This window comes from Dermacentor variabilis, chromosome 9, assembly GCF_050947875.1.
Source record: "Dermacentor variabilis isolate Ectoservices chromosome 9, ASM5094787v1, whole genome shotgun sequence".
In the NCBI taxonomy this organism is placed as follows: Eukaryota; Metazoa; Arthropoda; class Arachnida; order Ixodida; family Ixodidae; genus Dermacentor; species Dermacentor variabilis.
In genome coordinates, this window is record NC_134576.1 from 2,571,052 (window position 1) to 2,589,015 (window position 17,964).

General features: G+C 42.6%; 1 protein-coding gene across 3 annotated transcripts in view; it reads right to left on the minus strand.

Moving 5' to 3' along the window:
- Positions 1–17,964, minus strand: part of LOC142558250 (zinc finger Y-chromosomal protein-like) — a 35,082-nt gene that overhangs the window by 13,973 nt on the left and 3,145 nt on the right. Inside the window, exons 2-3 of one of the 3 annotated variants that reach the window (XM_075670410.1) lie at positions 4,905–4,987; positions 2,087–3,960 (exon numbers count right to left, since the gene is read on the minus strand). The gene's annotated coding sequence lies outside the window, so the exon portion shown is untranslated. Of the gene's footprint in view, positions 1–2,086; positions 17,422–17,964 lie in introns of those variants that run through there. The other 2 variants (XM_075670411.1, XM_075670409.1) reach the window with 2 other exon arrangements.

Below are 17,964 nucleotides of genomic sequence, written 5' to 3' on the forward strand. Positions count from 1 at the left end.
AGCTCACCATGACATCCTAAATTTTGACACCTGCCCAGTTAATTTTTTATTGGTAAAGATGGATTACACTGTACTCTAAAATGCTAAGCCCAAACCTGGTAAGTTTCAGGAACTGTTACTCTGCCATAATTGCTTGAATACAACAAATATGCTCTGAAATTAGTGACATCACACTGGAATGCTGGCACTGTGGCTCCAGCTTGACATTAAAAAAATGGAATTTTGACCTTCACTTTCTTCTTAACAATTGGCCTATAATTATGAAATTAATGAAAATAGAGTTTTGAAGGAATATTTTAGTTTAAATCGATTTAGTCTTTCTCTTTAGTGTCCCTTAAAATCATTTGCTTTTCATCTTGAAAAGTGTCCTGCAACTTTTCTAATACTTGTTGACTTCTGTCAAATGCACCTTCGGTCAAACCTACGACCGAAGTAGCTATGTGCTCTATCCAGTTGACTATCATGAATTTAAAGGTAACTCAAAGTGTTGGGTATAACATCCTGAAACAACACAGGAGTGCCGAAGTGGAGGGCTCTGGATTGATTTTGACCTGTGACCGCCTGAGGTTGTTTATTTGTGCACCCAAAGCATCATAGACGAGTTTTTCTGCTTTCCACCCACATCGAAATTCCGCAGCCGCAGCTGCAATCAAATCTGCGACCTTACACTCAGAAGCCCAACTACTGAGCAATTGCAGTGGCTTAACTCAGAAGTCGTTAATTTTTACTATCAGCCAGTGTTTGAAAGTCCCAACATATCACTATGCTTTCCTACAGGGAGGAAAACACCCTTGAATTAAAATACGTCAAGAATCAGGCTACTTATCACTAGAAGGAATTGCCAATGGGCACATTACGTGCTCATCTAATCAGGGCGTAAATGCTAAAAGGGACACTTTTCAGCTCAGAGTTATGATCCCATCCCATTTATGCTTAGGAACCGGCATAAGCAGTAGGGTGGGAAAAAAAAAAAAGAGACAAACAGAGACACACACAAATAGGATGAGCCACACTTACACTGGCATGTCTAACCAACTAGCTGAAACAAAAGTTCTGCTTCAAGAACACCCCATGCTATCTCCTTTTCCATGAAATCAACATCATCTACACAAGCACGGAAGACTGGACAGGGAAGCTAAGCTGAGAGCAGCATGTTGGTTGCTTTAAGCACAAAGACCCACTAAGCAAATATAACTGGCATTAGAAGCGTCTGAACACTAGTTCTGACCCCCTAGCACAGGTAATTTTAAGTAAATACTCGTAATGTATAGCAAAAAAATATACAGATATCTTGGTCTTAGTATGCGAATATATTCCAACCCACCGGGTACTTATATCTTGTTCACGTAAATAGGTATAAACCACTGAAAATGTTCAATTGATTGCTAAATTGGACGTCACCAATTTTTAACTGATTTTTCACATCCCCGTGGTACTGGTCAACTCTACATTTGAGTTTGTTTATTCAGTATGTATGTCGCTGACTGTAAAGTTCTTTTGAGGGATGCACAGTGCCAAAAAATACTGTCTGCCGCAAGGTACGTGCTGTGGAGTTATGGGCGATAACGTTGGGAAATTGGACAAATACTTGCTTTTTGTCACTTCATCATCATCATCATGAAGTACTTTGAGCTTACCAAATAGATGTAGTTTAGCGCTGAAAATGTGTCTTTTTTTCTTTCTTCTTTCATACAGTCAAAAAAGCATGTCACAATAAAACTTATCACACAGCAACTGGTCACAACTTAGTGGGGCACGGCTTGGAAGGAAAGCTATGTGCCGTGTGCTAAAACAATGAACACCACAACATGAAACAGCACTACATGGACACCCTGCACTGCCTCATCAAGTGACCTCAACATGCTACTAAGCAACATTTTTTTTCTTCTCTGCGGTTTCCTATTGGCACAACACAAATCAACACAGCATTTCCATATGTGCCTAGCATACATACATAAACATCAATGTCCTGAGCGTGAAGTTCACTGAACAACAACATGTACATTGTGACAAAAATACAAATGAAAGCATTGATGTGTTTCCCAAGCTATACATTGGCTGCAAACACTGGCTTTGCCGTGCTTACAAGAGCTACAGGAAAAGCAAGCTTCTGGTCTTTGATTGCATCTCCAGTGGTACCTTTGTGACCTCTGCAGGCTTCTTGTCCTGCTTCACTCTGGAAGAAGACAACAAGTCGGGTCATCAAGTGCTGCTGAAATGACGACGGAGTCACATTAACATGAGATTATAGCCATCCTCCCATTTATGTCCACTGCATGAGAAAATCCTCTCCTAGTGATCTCCAGTTATCCCAGTCTTGCATCACTCGTTTGCAATGAGTGCAAACTACCTGGTGATACTGAGCCCATGCTGCTTCATAGTCAGCACTATACCAATGTAAGTTAGCAGTAAAATACTTCAGTCAGTGTACGTGGGCAGATACAGGAAAGAGATATTTATGACCCTTTGAGCTTTCGTTAGTCATCTGTGCTTGAGTTGTTTATTTGTTCCTATATTTTTCTTGCCTTTGTCTTCTTTGCCTCCAGTATTCTTTTCCTCGTCACCTCAAACACAGCTTCTGAAGTAGCAAGCCCTGTATATAGTAGGGATGACATCTTGAACTTTCATTAAACTCTGTTTCTCCCACCTCTGCTGAAAATCGTATACTGACACAAGCTAAACCTCTGCCACATCCGACTGTGTTTATTTTCCCCTTGGCATACATTCTACTATGATCTAAGAACCGTTTGTTATATAGTTCTACACCCAAACCATCGTAGCATTAAACCTACCATTCTTCACTGGAATGCCTCTGGGTCGAGAAAGCACAGATTTTGTGGGCTGCAGCAATAAAGCAGACTGGCTATCACCTCAAGAAGTGTCTGTGTCATGTCAATTTCTCCTCTGCACGTTGGTCATACATGTTAGTTTTCAAGCTTACCAGCAAGGTGAGTGGCCACCCTCTCATGGAATGAAATAGATTTTTAGTCTGAACATGTCAATTTTGGTGTTACTGCCTCGGAATGTCAGGTAAAGCCACTACTAGCCCTGAGGATCAGCCAAACTTTACAGAGCTCCTGTTGTCATCTGTGTTCTCCTGCAGCCACGCGTACAAGCTTCTGCAGTAAAGCAACCTTTCCTCACACTATATTTATTCCTGCCAACATGAACAGTGCAGCAGAAGAATGTCCTGGAACAGTGTGGTTGAACAGTGTGAACAGCCATCCCGAGCAATCTTGTTCATGGCATTCTGATAAAACTGCTGAAATTTATGTTTTCCAGTTTCAATGCCCAAAAACTGCCCAATGGGTTATGAGGGACACCATGGTAAGGGGGCTTTTGATTAGTTTGCCTGGTGTTCTTTAGGGCCCATCTAGTTACATGAGCGTTTCAATGCACTTATGATTCTTTGAGAGCTTTACCCACTCAGCAGTATGTATGTATATAACCTCTTTGGCATGCCCAAGTGGTCCACTAGCTTGGGCCACTGGGTGTTTGGCCAAACTTGCTGCTGGCTGGCCTAGCAGACAACTTGGGTCACTGTGTATGTGATAATGGTGCGTGCCCATTTTCTGCCAATCCCCAAGAATGTATGCGCCAAGGTGGCGCAAGAGGTATGTAGCCTTCAATACATTGTAGCAACAGCGCCCCATCCATGACATACACCACCTTGTCAGCCGCCTGATGGAGAGCAACCGCAACGAAGTGGCAGCAGCGATACTACAGGGACATACTGCAGAGTCCCAACTGAGTTGCAGTGGTTACCACAAGATATACTGTCGCGTTGTACCGTTCGGTGTTGTGGCTAGCAGCGAGAGTGCCCCTTGGTGCGTCTGCGATGGCAACAATGTGCCTCGTGACATAGCTCCAACGCTCATTGCCCACGTTCATCGTGAGATGAATCCTGCTGATTTTTTTTTTTTGCATTTGGCTTTCGTCAGGATGCAGCTGTTGTAATGCCTGGAAATACAAAACAACGACATTATGCAATGCAGCGGAACACCACAGCCGCTGCAGTGGGTAATAAAACCATGATGCCAGTGTGTACACATTAAGGGGAAGCTTTAGCTCGGGGGCTCCTATGCAAGTAGATGGGAAAGGAGAAATTGTTTTCTGTGGCAAACACTGTACCAAATTTGACGAGGCTTGTTGAACTTGAGAAGTTCAAATTTAGTGACTGTTAACAGCAAATTTTCTATTTAGGTTGTCAACTTTTCAATAAAATCTTTGAGAATTGTGAATTTTTAGAAAATCAAACTATCAAGTTTACAACTCTGTAACTAGGCCACGGAAAATGGCATCACGATTCTGTAAACTGCACCTAATAGTACATCTAAAGAAGATAAATTTGGTATATTATACATGGTACTTAAGTACACCACTAATATGAGAGTAGGAGTTTTGCAAAGCCCTGGTAAACATTGTAACATATTGACGTAACATAAAAATTATATCAAATTTATTTCCTCCAGATGCTTTAACAGTTGCAGTTCACACAACTTCGATATTCGTTTTTGATGCAGAGAGACAAATTTGTACACTTTGAGCTTCTGTTTCTTTTCTTTTTATTTAGTTTGTTACAAATCTGTCATAAAACTGAAGCTCGAAATGAAAATTTCACTTCCAACAGTCACTAGAGTAACTTACTCTTTAAAATGCAACAAATTTCGTTAAAACCGGCCCAGGGGTTTTCTCTGCATTTTATGCGCACCTGAATAGGTGCCTTTGGAGTTGGGCCTGAGCTAAAGCGAGGCCCGAACATTTCGTCAGAAAGCCTCTTTCTTTAACCCTTTGCAACATATCTGCCATGGCAACAAATGCAAGGTGAAGGTATATGCAAAGATAAGGCATGCCAAGCAAGTCACTTAACACAGTCAAAGGATCAGTCAAATTAATATACTTGCAGGCACAGAAGGGTGGCATTATCTGATGCAAGACAGCAACAATCAGAGATCACCGAGAGAAAGATATTCCGGGAGCCTTTGCCCTGCAGTACACACATAACGGCACCTCGTTTGCATGAGCAAATGAAAAATTTCAATGTTGTATTTATCAGCGTTTCCATGTTCTGAGCAAGCCAACATTTCAAGCTTCCCATGCACAGTCAGACATAACTGTCTCATCACAAGCTAAAACAACAGTGACGGGGATCTTGTATGAGTTTGCCTGCTTCGTGACGCAGGATAAAGTATACAGCAGGTATGAAATAAGATTGTGAATACCTGACTAGCAGCTAGTGCCTTTATTCAAAGCAAGGAACATATATACAACAAAATATCTATTGGTACACTGAGAGTGGTTAATACAGGTAATAACAACAAGAGCACCATACTTTCTTTTTCACACCATGTGCACTAAGGTGATGAAAGTGACACGAAAAAAATTAAGTTCACGAAATGCAACCAACAAGTAAAAAAAAAAAACAAGAAAAACTACGAAACTATAGCCTGAAATGAAAATGACCTGGAAGCTGAACAATCTGCATTGATGCTCAATGCACCTGTTGTTCTTCCAGGCATTGCCCTAAAGGCCTTTGAACAAAACTATGGCGGCAATCACAAATCATGCAAAAAAGTTAGTTTCTACACACACAAGGTAACGGCATTAGTTCATTGTTGCATTCTTAATCACAGTGCAATACCAAAGGTCAATTTCAATTTGATGATATCGGCAAAAAAGGGCTTAACCCACAAGCTCTATTCCTACCTCATTTTTAAAAAAGCCAAGATACAATGAATTCTCTCTGCAGTAAAAAATTAGCTTGAGACGAATTGCTGAATGCTCTGGCGGAACAATCCTGTTCCCAGAAGGGTTGTACCTTTGACTTGACAGCCTGCATTGATGCGAAGTGCACCCACTGTTCTCCCAAATGTGGCCCAAAAAAGACGCATCTTTAACAGTGATAAAGAATCAATGCTGATCACTTGTGATGTGGACTGTCACAAGAGCGAGAAGGCAACACTGAGCAAGACGTGCAGTTTCTTAGTATTCCCTATGCTTCGTTCCATGCATAGCAGGCAACGCTATGTAGGTGAGAGAGTGACGTCTTTCACTGTTCGCACTAGTGGCCAAAAATAGTTCGTCCCATATGAAAGATGCCCACACCATGCGTGTGGGAGCAAATCTTATATTTCAGAATATTGACACGTGTACTTCTTTGTCTTTATCGGCCGACACGTTTCACCGCCTAACAAATGTTAGGCGGTGAAAGCGCAGGACGTGCCTACATGTATTGGAAGTTTGTGGAATGTTATCGATGCTTCCATCCACTGTCTGTGACCGAACCTTGTATAGTCTGATCGCATGTGTTCGCGACGCGAATTATGTAAAGTTTGTGGAAGGCACGCGGGTCCAAGCGATTACTCTGGAACATTCGACGACGGGTGTATAAAAGCCGATGCGCTTGACCAGCGGATCAGATTTTTGACGATCGCTGACCGTGTTCGCCGCTATCGTTCTATAAGTGTAACCTGTTTTTGTGGGCACAGGTTCGCCCAATAAAAGTTAGTTGTGTCTTTCACAGTATTGCTACTGTATTCTTCAACGTCATCACCACGTGACATCTGGTGGAGGTGCTGGGTATGTGGCGCGGAAGACTTCACTGAACAGCAACGGGCAGACCCGGAGCTAAAAGGCCTTGTCGAATATTTGGAAGGGCACACCGACGTTGTCTCCAGGGCATTTAAGCGCGGATTATCTTCCTTCACGCTTGAAAACAATCTACTCGTGAAAAACTTCTCACCAGTCCGCGCCAACTACCTTCTTGTTGTTCTATCGGCGCTGCGTCCAGAAGTACTGGGTGCCCTACATGACAATCCGACCGCCGGGCACCTCGGCTTCTCCCGGACGCTAGCGAGGATATAAGAAAGGTATGACTGGCCGCGCCTAACAGCCGACGTCGTCCGTTATGTCAAGACATGCCGAGACTGCCAGCGACGCAAGACACCACCGACAAGGCCAGCGGGACTACTAGAGCCGATCAAGCCTCCTTACCGACCTTTTCAGCAGATCAGGATGGACTTGTTGGGACCGTTTCCGACATCAACTTCCGGAAATAAGTGGATCGTCGTGGCGACAGACTATCTCACCCGCTTCGCTGAAACTAAAGGTCTACCGAAAGGCAGCGCAGCCGAAGTGGCGAAATTTTTCGTCGAGAACATCCTGCTGCGACATGGTGCTCCAGAAGTCCTCATCACCGACAGAGGAACGGCTTTTACAGCAGAGCTCATGCAAGCCATTCTGCAATACAGCCAGACAAGTCACCGGAGGACAACTGCTTACCATCCGCAGACGAATGGTCTCGCGGAGCGCCTGAACAATACCCTCGCCGACATGCTTGCAATGTACGTCGACGTCAAGCACAAGACATGGGATGCGGTCCTGCCGTACATAACATTCGCTTACAACATGGCGGTGCAAGAAACAACACAGATCACGCCATTCAAGCTGGTTTACGGCAGGAACTCGACGACGGCGCTCGATGCCATGCTGCCGCATGTCACTGACGAAGAAAATCTTGACGTCGCTACCTATCTCCAGCGCGCCGAAGAAGCCTGACAGGTCGCCTGCCTGCGGATCAAGAACCAGCAGAAGGCCGACAGCCAACACTACAACCTCTGACGACTCTTCGTCGAGTACCAGCCCGGCGACCGTGTTTGGGCATGGACCCTGATATGCCGACGAGGAGTGAGAAACTACTCCGATGCTATTTTGGACCCTACAAGGTCATCCGACGTGTTGGCGAACTGGACTATGAGGTCGTGCCAGACGGCATTTCGCAGTCACAGTGGCGCCGGGCACGATCTGAAGTGGTCCATGTAGTGCACCTGAAGCCCTTTTACGCACGCTGACGAACTTCCTTATTTTGTTGTTTTCTTTGCTACGAGTGCTTTTTATTACTTTCGTTTGCAGCATCAGGTCGATGCTCTTTAAAAGGGGGGTATTGACACATGTACTTGTTTGTCTTTATCGGCCGACACGTTTTACCACCTAACAAATGTTATCGTACAGCGCAGGACGTGCCTGCATGTATCGGAAGTTTGTGGAATGTTATCAATGCTTCCATCTGCTGTCTGTGACTGAACCTTGTATAGTCTGATCGCATGTGTTCGCGACGCGAATTATGTAGAATTTTGTGGAAGGCACCTGGGTCCCTGCGATTACTCTGGAACATTCGACGACGGATGTACAGTCAACGACTGAATTTTCGGACGCCCAAATTTTCGGACATGCCTGATATTTCGGACGTCTTCGCGGCACCGCCACGAGCCCCATAGAATCAATGTATAAGGACATCTGAAGTTTCAGACGCTCGAACCACCCGCCGTCTAATTTTCCGGACTTTTTGACGCGACGGAAGGTTCTTTGGCTCCTCGCGCAGCGCCCTTGCGAAGGAAATCGACTTGCAGCTGAAGCATATCACCGTTTTGAACCACAACTAGCCGAATCTAGCCGCCACACACCGATTTGGTCTGGCCACGCTGGCTATGTTTATCGCTGCACTTCCGCCTCCGGCGGAGTTTCCGGAGCGGCGCCATTTCGTTTGTTTACGCCGGCCATGTTTTGGCTAGCGTGGTGTGTGGTTGTGCTGTTCAAGTGTGCTCTGCGACGCTAGGCCTACGTGCTTCGACGCTCATCAGCGAGCTCCACTGTTCGCAACTTGAGGATTTCGCTTGCCTTCGATGGCCCCCACTCCGTCTTCGTCGTCCTCGCCGATGGCATCGAAGCGCGGAAAGCAGTACCGTCGGTTAACGATGGAGAAGAAAGCTGCCATTATTAAGCAAGTCGTGAGCGGCCGATCCCAGGCTGGCGTGAGCAAGGAGTTCGGCGCCCATGGACGACGTGATCAACGACCTCCGCTCTGCTGGGGTTTCCATACCCACGGAAATAACTTTCGAACAGTTTGTTGACGCTGACAACGATCTCGACTTCTGCGCAGAACTGACTGACGAGGAAATAGTCCGTCAGGTTGTGAGGGATTCAAAAGACTCTGATGTTGAAAATGAGGAGCCAATGTCTGCGCCGACTACAAGCACAGAGTTGACGCGTGCACTGTTGACTCTTTCATCGGTGTACAGTGCTGACATTACCCTTGCTCAGATCGAGGCGAATGTGATCGCATGCAACCGGAACGCCGTCCAAACAACAATCAACAAGTTCTTTAAGCCACTGCAGCAATAACACCGGCTGCCCGACGATGCAATGTACATAATAAACCGGCAGTCGGCTGCATACACAGTTTTTGAACGCCTCTTTTTATAGCCACTTCACTGATGCTTTGGCAGGGTTTCGGAAGCCTGGTACTTTGCCCTTTACCTCAAGATCCGATAAAAAAAGAAAAAGTGAGTTTTTTTGCATGCATTCATTTTTTCGGACTGCCTGAATTTTCGGACGTTTTTACGTTCCCTAGAGGGTCTGAAAAATTGGTTGTTGACTGTATAAAAGCCGACGCGCTTGACCCGCAGAGCAGATTTTCAACAATCGCCAACCGTGTTTGCCGCTATCGTTGTGCTATAAGTGTAGCCTGTTTTTATGGGCACAGGTTCGCCCAATAAAAGTTAGTTTTGTCTTTCACAGTATTGCTACTGTGTTCTTCAATGTCACCACCACGTGACAATATGGCGTATTCATTACATGCAATGTGTCGAAGGTCTGAACTTATTTAGAACCAAACAAGCTCAATTGCTCTCATAACTGAAACACAGTATATGCGGGAAACAGAAAAGGTGCACAAATAGCATGCAATTCAGCATAAGCCCGTGTCTACGAGTTTTCGGTTGCAATATATGAAGCAGTTTATTTATTTATTTATTTATTGTACCCTCAAGGCATACAAGCATTATAGAGGGGAGGGGGTCAATCATTCAACATAAATACAGTTATTTGCACATACACAATTAAAAAATTTTAAAAAATGGGAACGAATGTAATTTCTTATAACGACAATTCACACTGTCATGCAAGGCTTGTACAATGATTACGGCAAGAACATACCATTGCAACCGATTGAGACACTAAAAGATGAAGTTTCCAACCAACAAAGAGAAGTAAAAAAAATGTTGGAATGCGTTAAATTCCGCTGGAAAGAGCTTCACGAAAATGGTCACAGTTGGTAATGTTAACTAATGAGGCGGGAAGATTGTTCCAGTCGAGGCTGGTTTTGGGCAGGAAAGAGTGCGAGTATGTTGCAGTGTTTTGGTGAGGGACATGGACTTTATGGTTGTGATCAAGTCGAGATGAAACAAAATTAGGCGGTTTAATCAGACGGGTCCTAAGAACATGATTATGATGGTAGATCTTATGAAACAATGCAAGTCTAGATAGTTTCCGTCTATGTGCAAGCGGGGGCAGATTAAGTATCGATTTCATGTTAGTTACGCTGGAAGTTCGATGATAGTTACTTAGGATAAAACGTGCTGAGCGATTCTGCATTGCCTCCAAGTTATTGGTAAGAGTTGCAAGGCCAGGGTCCCAGATTGACGATGCATATTCGAGATTAGATCGGACATAAGTGATATATAACTGTCGCTTGAGTGATGAAGATGCGAGAGAGAAGTTTCTTTTCAGGTAACCAAGCATGCGATTGGCCTTTGATGTTACGTGCTCGATGTGGTACTTCCAGGAAAGGTCATTAGTAATATGTACACCGAGGTATTTATAGGTAGTTACGGATTCTAACGCCGTGCTGTGAAGAAGGTAGTTTGGGCAAGGCATGTTATTACGCGATACTCTCATTGATTTACATTTAAGAATGTTAAGCTTCATTTTCCACGTTTGACACCAAGCAGAAATATTATTTAGGTCACTTTGAAGGATTATTGTGGCAGTGTAATTAGAAATGTTGCGGTAGATAACACAATCATCAGCAAAAAGACAGACAGAAGAAGCGATGCTAGTAGGTAAATCATTAATATAAATCAAAAATAGTAATGGGCCTAAAACTGAACCCTATGGCACTCCGGAGGAAACAGGTGCCTCCATGGAATCGGTTCCATTCACCGTGACGAATTGAGTCCGGTTAGAAAGTCGCGTATCCAGTGCAGTACTAAAGGGTCAATGTTTAGGCTGGTTAGTTTTAGTATAAGGAGCTCATGGTTTACACTATCAAAGGCTTTCGCAAAATCCAAGTATATGCAATCAGTGATGAGGCCGTCAAGGAACGCGTGAAGGTCATTAGTAAATGTTAGTAGCTGTGTTTCACAAGAAAAATGTTTACGAAAACCATGCTGGGATGGATGAAAAAAGTTATTCGACTCCAAGAAGTTAACTAAGTGAGTAAATATGACATGTTCTAATATTTTGGGGTTACCCAGGGGTTACCTTGAAAGCGCCGCAGCTCAAGAGCAACTGCACTGCAATCTGCGTAGAGCAGGACTTCCTTGACCGCACTACTTGCATGGTTTCTGCAATGTTGCCTGCTCATTACGAGACGAAGTACATTGGCGTAGGTGGCACCACGGGAATTATAGGCTTTGGAAACTACGACCTGTCTTGAATGTGGCTTAGCATAAAATGAGGTCATGGCTTACAAATTAAGATGTTTTCTCGGAGCTAAATCGTTATATGGCAAATCAGTTCTGCGGAAGCCCGCAAGGTGAAGGAAAGTATATGAAACGAAAAAAATTTGCATCCACCCGAATTGCAGCACAAAGCTGCAAATGAAACCCATACAGGTTTCTCAAAAAGAAAGCCTTGCAGTTGAAGAAAAGTTCACCCGAATGCCAATGATTCAGGAAGCGGATGCCAGAGTTCTCTTCCGACAATGTTCCAAAGAGGGAGCCCCCCAAGCTTTTGAGCAATGCACCAGGATACCTTGGTGCACACACACGTCCTTAATACATGGAACTTGCACACCTTTGGCAGACACTGCACCACAGCGAGGCATACATGCATTTGTTAGAGAAGTTTGCCAAGAACCACATGTCAGCCTCAGACCTTTCACCTTCCTCTGCTCAAGAGCAAATGAAAATCCTACATCACATCAAAATAGGCTTAATAATCCTCCGCTCTTCCACTTTCACACTGCAGATGACACATCCCTAACCAATTCTGTCTTCCAACTGATGGTTATTCATAGGAATGCACTTTAATATGTGCTGTAATGAAGAAATATATATTGTAAGGACAGTCTTGGCTTCTTCAGTTTTGCTTTCCAGCAGTTGCCATTGACAACATGCACTCTGGGCAGAGTGAAGACGCCTGGGTTACCTCCCTTTTGGAGTTTCTCACATATGCAAAAATAGTCCCAGCATGCAGGATGCAAACACAATAGGAACACAATTTTATTGTTTGTGGCCGATTCCTCTACCACTGCAACTACGTCCTCAAAGATCAGCCATAGCTTGCGCTTATATCAAATCTTAGGGAAGATTTCTATGCACATTGTTACAGGACAATCCCATATGTACATCATGGTGGTGCATTTAAGACCTCTACCCACCTTCAGCTTCGATATTACTGGCCTGGTTTGTATAAGCATGTTTGCAAGTACACGCGTCTTGTCTCGAATGTCACTGCCGCAATGTGGTTCTAGAAACTTAGTTTCTGCCGCTTTCTCGTCTGACCAACCCCTTTGATTATGTACGAATCAATATTTGTGATCAACCGCCCTACACCATTACAGGCAACCAGTGAATTATTGATACAGTTGACTGCCTGCCCAAGACGTCACATCATTTGAATTATACCACTTCACTCTTTGTTACGGAATCTTACAAACTGCTTAGTGTGCTTTTCAATTCAAAGCTATCTCACTGCTTCACAAGGAATCAGATCGTCTACTCAGCTACTGTGCTAAGAACACATACCACCAAAAGATTAACAGGCTCACAGAGCATTTCAGCAACACTTCTGGTGGCACGAGGGCACATACGTCACACAAGACCATTCCAACATTTCAACAGGGACATCATGCTTCCGTTTGTTAGACGAGTCTATAACATTGCCATTAGACTTAAGACGAGTATCTCTCTGCTTTTCCTACCATACGGCTGCGAACTTTCCTGCACAATCTCTACAACTAGGCCCTACTTGTCCGAATCTTCAGAATGTGTCCTTCTCTCTCAAGCTCACAGCATGCCGATGAATGCAGATAGCTTGCCCACTTTCTTATAACAGCATATCGATCCTGCGAAAACACCATCAAGATGACACTAACCCCTCATATTATTAATCTCTCTGATCGAGCTGTCTGTTCCAGCTGTAGCTCTGGAGCTCCAAGATGCTGCCTGAATACTATAGCCCTAACCGTGGCTCAATGAATCTTCACAAATAACAATGTTTCTAACATAACAACATCCTACGAAAACACCACCCAACATTATTAAGCAACAAGCATTTGAGAAAAGGGTTCCAGAATGTCCCAGGGGTTACCTGTAGCCACAAAAGAAAACTTGTTGGTGCACGCTAAAGTCAGCCAACATCATTCCCTCGTAACAAAAGCATGTTGTTGCCCCAGGTGCAAAACCTGCAGGCACCTTCAAGGTGACATTAAAATTAAAGGCACCGCAAATAGTTATGCACACAAAGTGAAAACTAGCTTTACTTGCACAAGTTCGAATGTCATTTATATGCTTGAATGTTCCTTCCGTAAGAAACAATATATCGGTGAAATGGGACCATCAACGAATGTCAAGTTAAACGGACATCCCGCAGACACAGCTAAAAAGCTTCCCAAAGCCGTCACTGAGCATTTCAACCAACGAGGTCATAACTTTGACGAACTTAAACTCTACATCTTGCAGAGAAAAGAAGAAACAGTCACCATACCTGGCTATAAAGTGATATCTAAGACACATGCATCTAATTTCCGCGGTGGAGGCGTTGCTCTTTTCATCAAGAACAAACTCCCCTTATCTATGCCATCTGAATTCACATGCAGCATAACGTATTGTCACGTGGTAGTGATGGTGAAGAAAGCAAAACGGTGAATGGCGAAGCTAGCGTTTTATTGGGCGAACTTGTGCCCACAAAAGCAAGTTGCACTCAAAGGACAGCAATAGCGGCGAACACAATCGGCGATAGTCAAAAATCTGATCAGCGGGTCAAGCGCGTCGGCTTTTATACATTAGTCATCGAATGCCCCAGAGTAATCGCTGGGACCCGCGTGTCTTCCATAAAGTTATGCCCTATTCGAGTAGTGCATGCATACAATCAGATTACACAAGGTTTGGTGACAGACAGCGGATGGAACCATCAATAACATTCCAGAAACTTCTGATACATGCAGGTGCGTCCTGCGCTGTGCAATAACATTTATTAGGTGGTGAAACGTGGTCGCTTGATAACGATAAGCAAATACACGTGTCAGTATATTGAAGCACTCTTTCTACAGATCAAATCGACTGTTGTTGTCGGTGTGATTTATCGGCCCGCCAAACACAGCCACTAGCTGTTTTCTTGTCAAACTTGAGGAAATTATTTCAGCCTTGACAAGGACTGGTTGTACTCAAGTTGTAATTCATGGCGGCCTAAACATTGATGTCTTGAGTGCTAGCCACAAAGAACACACTTACCTAACAAAATCATATAATTTTCACAATTTAATCACTATGCCTACGTGGGTGACTTGCACATCAGAGACCATTTTAGATCGTGTGCTCACTAATATTCCTACTGACATGACAGCAGGCGTTTTTGATGAGCCTGTCACCGATCACATACCAACCTTTGTCACGTTAGAACAAGCGCCTATGCTATGCCATGCTGGCCACAGAACAACTTACAGAATTGATTATAAAAGGTTCATAATTTTTTACATTCAATAAGTTGGCATGAGGTTTATCACGACGACGTAGACCAAGAATTTGCTAATTAATGTTATTACAGACTCCGTTAAAAACTCCAAAACTATAATCAATGAGCGTACGTATGATGCCAATTTGCCCCTGAATGACTATGAATTTATAAAATATGCTTAAGGAAAAGAACTATTGGTATCATAAATGGAAACATGATAAGCATAATGCCCATCTTCTAATTGAGTACAAAACTGCCCGTAATAAATCTGTAGCTATGTTGCATAAATGTAAAAAAATACTATTACCCTAACCTTATTGAGCAAGCTGCTGGTAATTCTCGGAAAACTTGGCAAATAATCAATGAAGCAACAGGACGTCCTTGCAATGAAAAAATTGTACCTAATAATGTTACCGAGAATACTGTCAATGACTTCAACACTTACTTTACAAATGTTGGTCCCTCACTGGATAAAACGCTGCCTCGTCCTAGCAAAGCTTTTTATGAACCTATTTCCACGACCAATAGTTTCGTTATAAATCATATAGAGCTTTATGAAATTCTGTCTGTTGTGAGTAAGCTGGTAATGACTAATGCGCCGGCCCCAGACGAGATTCCAGCGCACATTATAAAAGATAATATTGATATATTCGGACACATGCTATGCGATCTATTCAACCCCTCACTCCATCCATCCAATATATCCATTAACATTTAAAATAGCCAAATTTACCCCTATTTATAAAAAGGGAGAAAGGTCCGACCCTTCTTGCTACCGCACAATATCTGTACTGAGTGTCCTTAACAATACTTTTGAAAAAATAACCGCAAAACACATGCATTTATTTTTGGACAAATATCATGTGTTATGTCCACATCAACATGGGTTCCGACCAATGCGTTCTACAAACACAGCTGTGCTGACACTGAGTCAAACTTTAAATACCATCCTTCAAAATAACAAATTCACTGTAGCAGTTTTTCTTGATCTCAAGGAAGCATTTGACACTGCAGACATCGAAATCTTACTTTACAAATTACGTAAATATGGCTTCCGCAACACTATATGGTATTTCTTAGAGAGTTACCAAAGGTCGTCAACAAATGATAACAATTAGCAACATTACTTCTTCCCTTCAGTCCATACGAACAGGTGTGCCACAAGGTTTGGTATTAGGTCCATTGCTTTACTTGCTATACATAAATGGCTGACCACAAGTACTAACCACTGCCGAAATGCTCATGTATGCTGACATTGCCCATATTATTACTGGTGAAAATATTTCAGATATAGAAAAAAAGGAATACTGAACTAGCCAAAATTGCTGATTGGTTTACTGCTAACGAGCTTACCATTAATCCTAATAAACCTAAATGCATGGTATTCCATTCCCGAAATAATACTACTCCACTTAATGATATAATACTACGCATTAATAATTGCCACCTCGATCATACTGACTCGTTCTCCTACCTTGGTGTCCTTCTAGACAGCTGCTTAAATTGGCAGTTTCAGCTAGGTGCTGTCTGCTCTAAATTAGCCTCAAGTTGTTATGCCCTTGTGCAAGCTCGTGAATACTTTGACGTTTCAATACTCCGTATTTTCTTTTTTTTTTTCATTTTATTTGGGCAACATAAATACAAGGTTTGCCCACAAGGTAAGGCAAAATGCGGGCGTAATCCTCCTGACTAAGGCCTTTACCCCGCTGGAGCAGCAGAAGTAGCAGTCAACGGATAAAACAAAGTACAACTACTAAGACACAAAACTTCAGAACTATGTACAGCAAAATTTTAAACACATTGAAAAGTATCAACCGTTTGTCAAATAGCAATTAACTAAATAAATACAGCACAGCAAAAATAAGAACATTGTGTTATTGACAAAAGTTATACATCCAGAATAGAACATTAATAACATTACTATTGACATTAAACAAATAAACTTTATTAACATTCATTAAACACACTGTGATCAGAAAATATTATGTTTTGTATTGCATGTTTAAATTTGCAAATTGTTCTAGAATTTATAGCTTCATCAACAATGTTAGGGTGCGTATTACATAAAGACATAGTTTCATATTCGATCGTTTGCGTGCCATATTTTGTCCTTGGTTTCTTTATTATTGATGTGTGATGTAGGTTGTATCCTGTGTCCCTACTCAGGTAAAGAGTTGAAAATAGTTCCCTGTTGCTGGAGATCTCCTTGAATAGCCGTATGCAGATCTTTGTTTTGTAAGAGTCTCTAATATTAGGAATGTTGTAGCGCATCATTAGTATAGAAGATCCTATGTATTGTTTCGAGAAGTTCAGCAACCGAACAGCTCGCCGTTGCAGTAGTACCAATTTTTCTATATCTGTCTTATTACTGTTTCCCCATACTAAGAGGCAGTAGCTAAGATGCGAGTACACAAACGAAAAAGTATGAGAAGCCTGATAGGCACAAAGCATCGGATCCGTTGTAGCAAGCCAACAGTTCGTGCAACCTTAGTGCGTACCTTATTTATGTGCTCTGTCCAGCTTAGGTTTTTGTGAAATGTAACACCCAGAAACAAATGGCTTGAGACATGTTCAAGTTGCGATCCAGAATAAAAAGTTTTACGTCGTAACCTGTTTGCTTATTCTTGGAATAAAAAACTGTAAATTTCGCTTTTTTTTTTTTGCATTTAAGTCAAGTTTATTTAGATAGAGCCACTCACTAAGTTCTTGTAACCAATGGGTTGCGGTAACTTCTAGTTCGTGCAGGTCTGCTCCGGAAAAAAGACATTAGTGTCATCAGCGTACAGTACGATTTCCTCTGTCAATGGAATGTTAGGTCATTTATGTAAATAAAAATGGCCCTAAATTGGAGCCTTGTGGTACCCCATATTTAATCATGCTCTTTTCAGAACTGTACCCTTTCAAGGAAGTGTACTGAAATCTAGATTCAAAGTAGCTATGCATAAGTTCTAATGGTATGCCTCTAATGCCATATACTTGGAGTTTCTCTAGTAATACATTATCTTTTATGCTATCAAAAGCCTTGCGAAAGTCTAGGAATATACCAATGGTAAAGTTTTTTTCTTCTATGTTTTTTATAATTGTATCTCGGACTCTTAATAATGCCATTTCGGTCGATTTATTCTTCTGAAAACCATATTGCTTATCCGAGATAATGCCTTTATCCAGAAAAAAACTATTTAGACGCTTATATATAATACGTTCAGCCACTTTGGAAAATACCGGCAA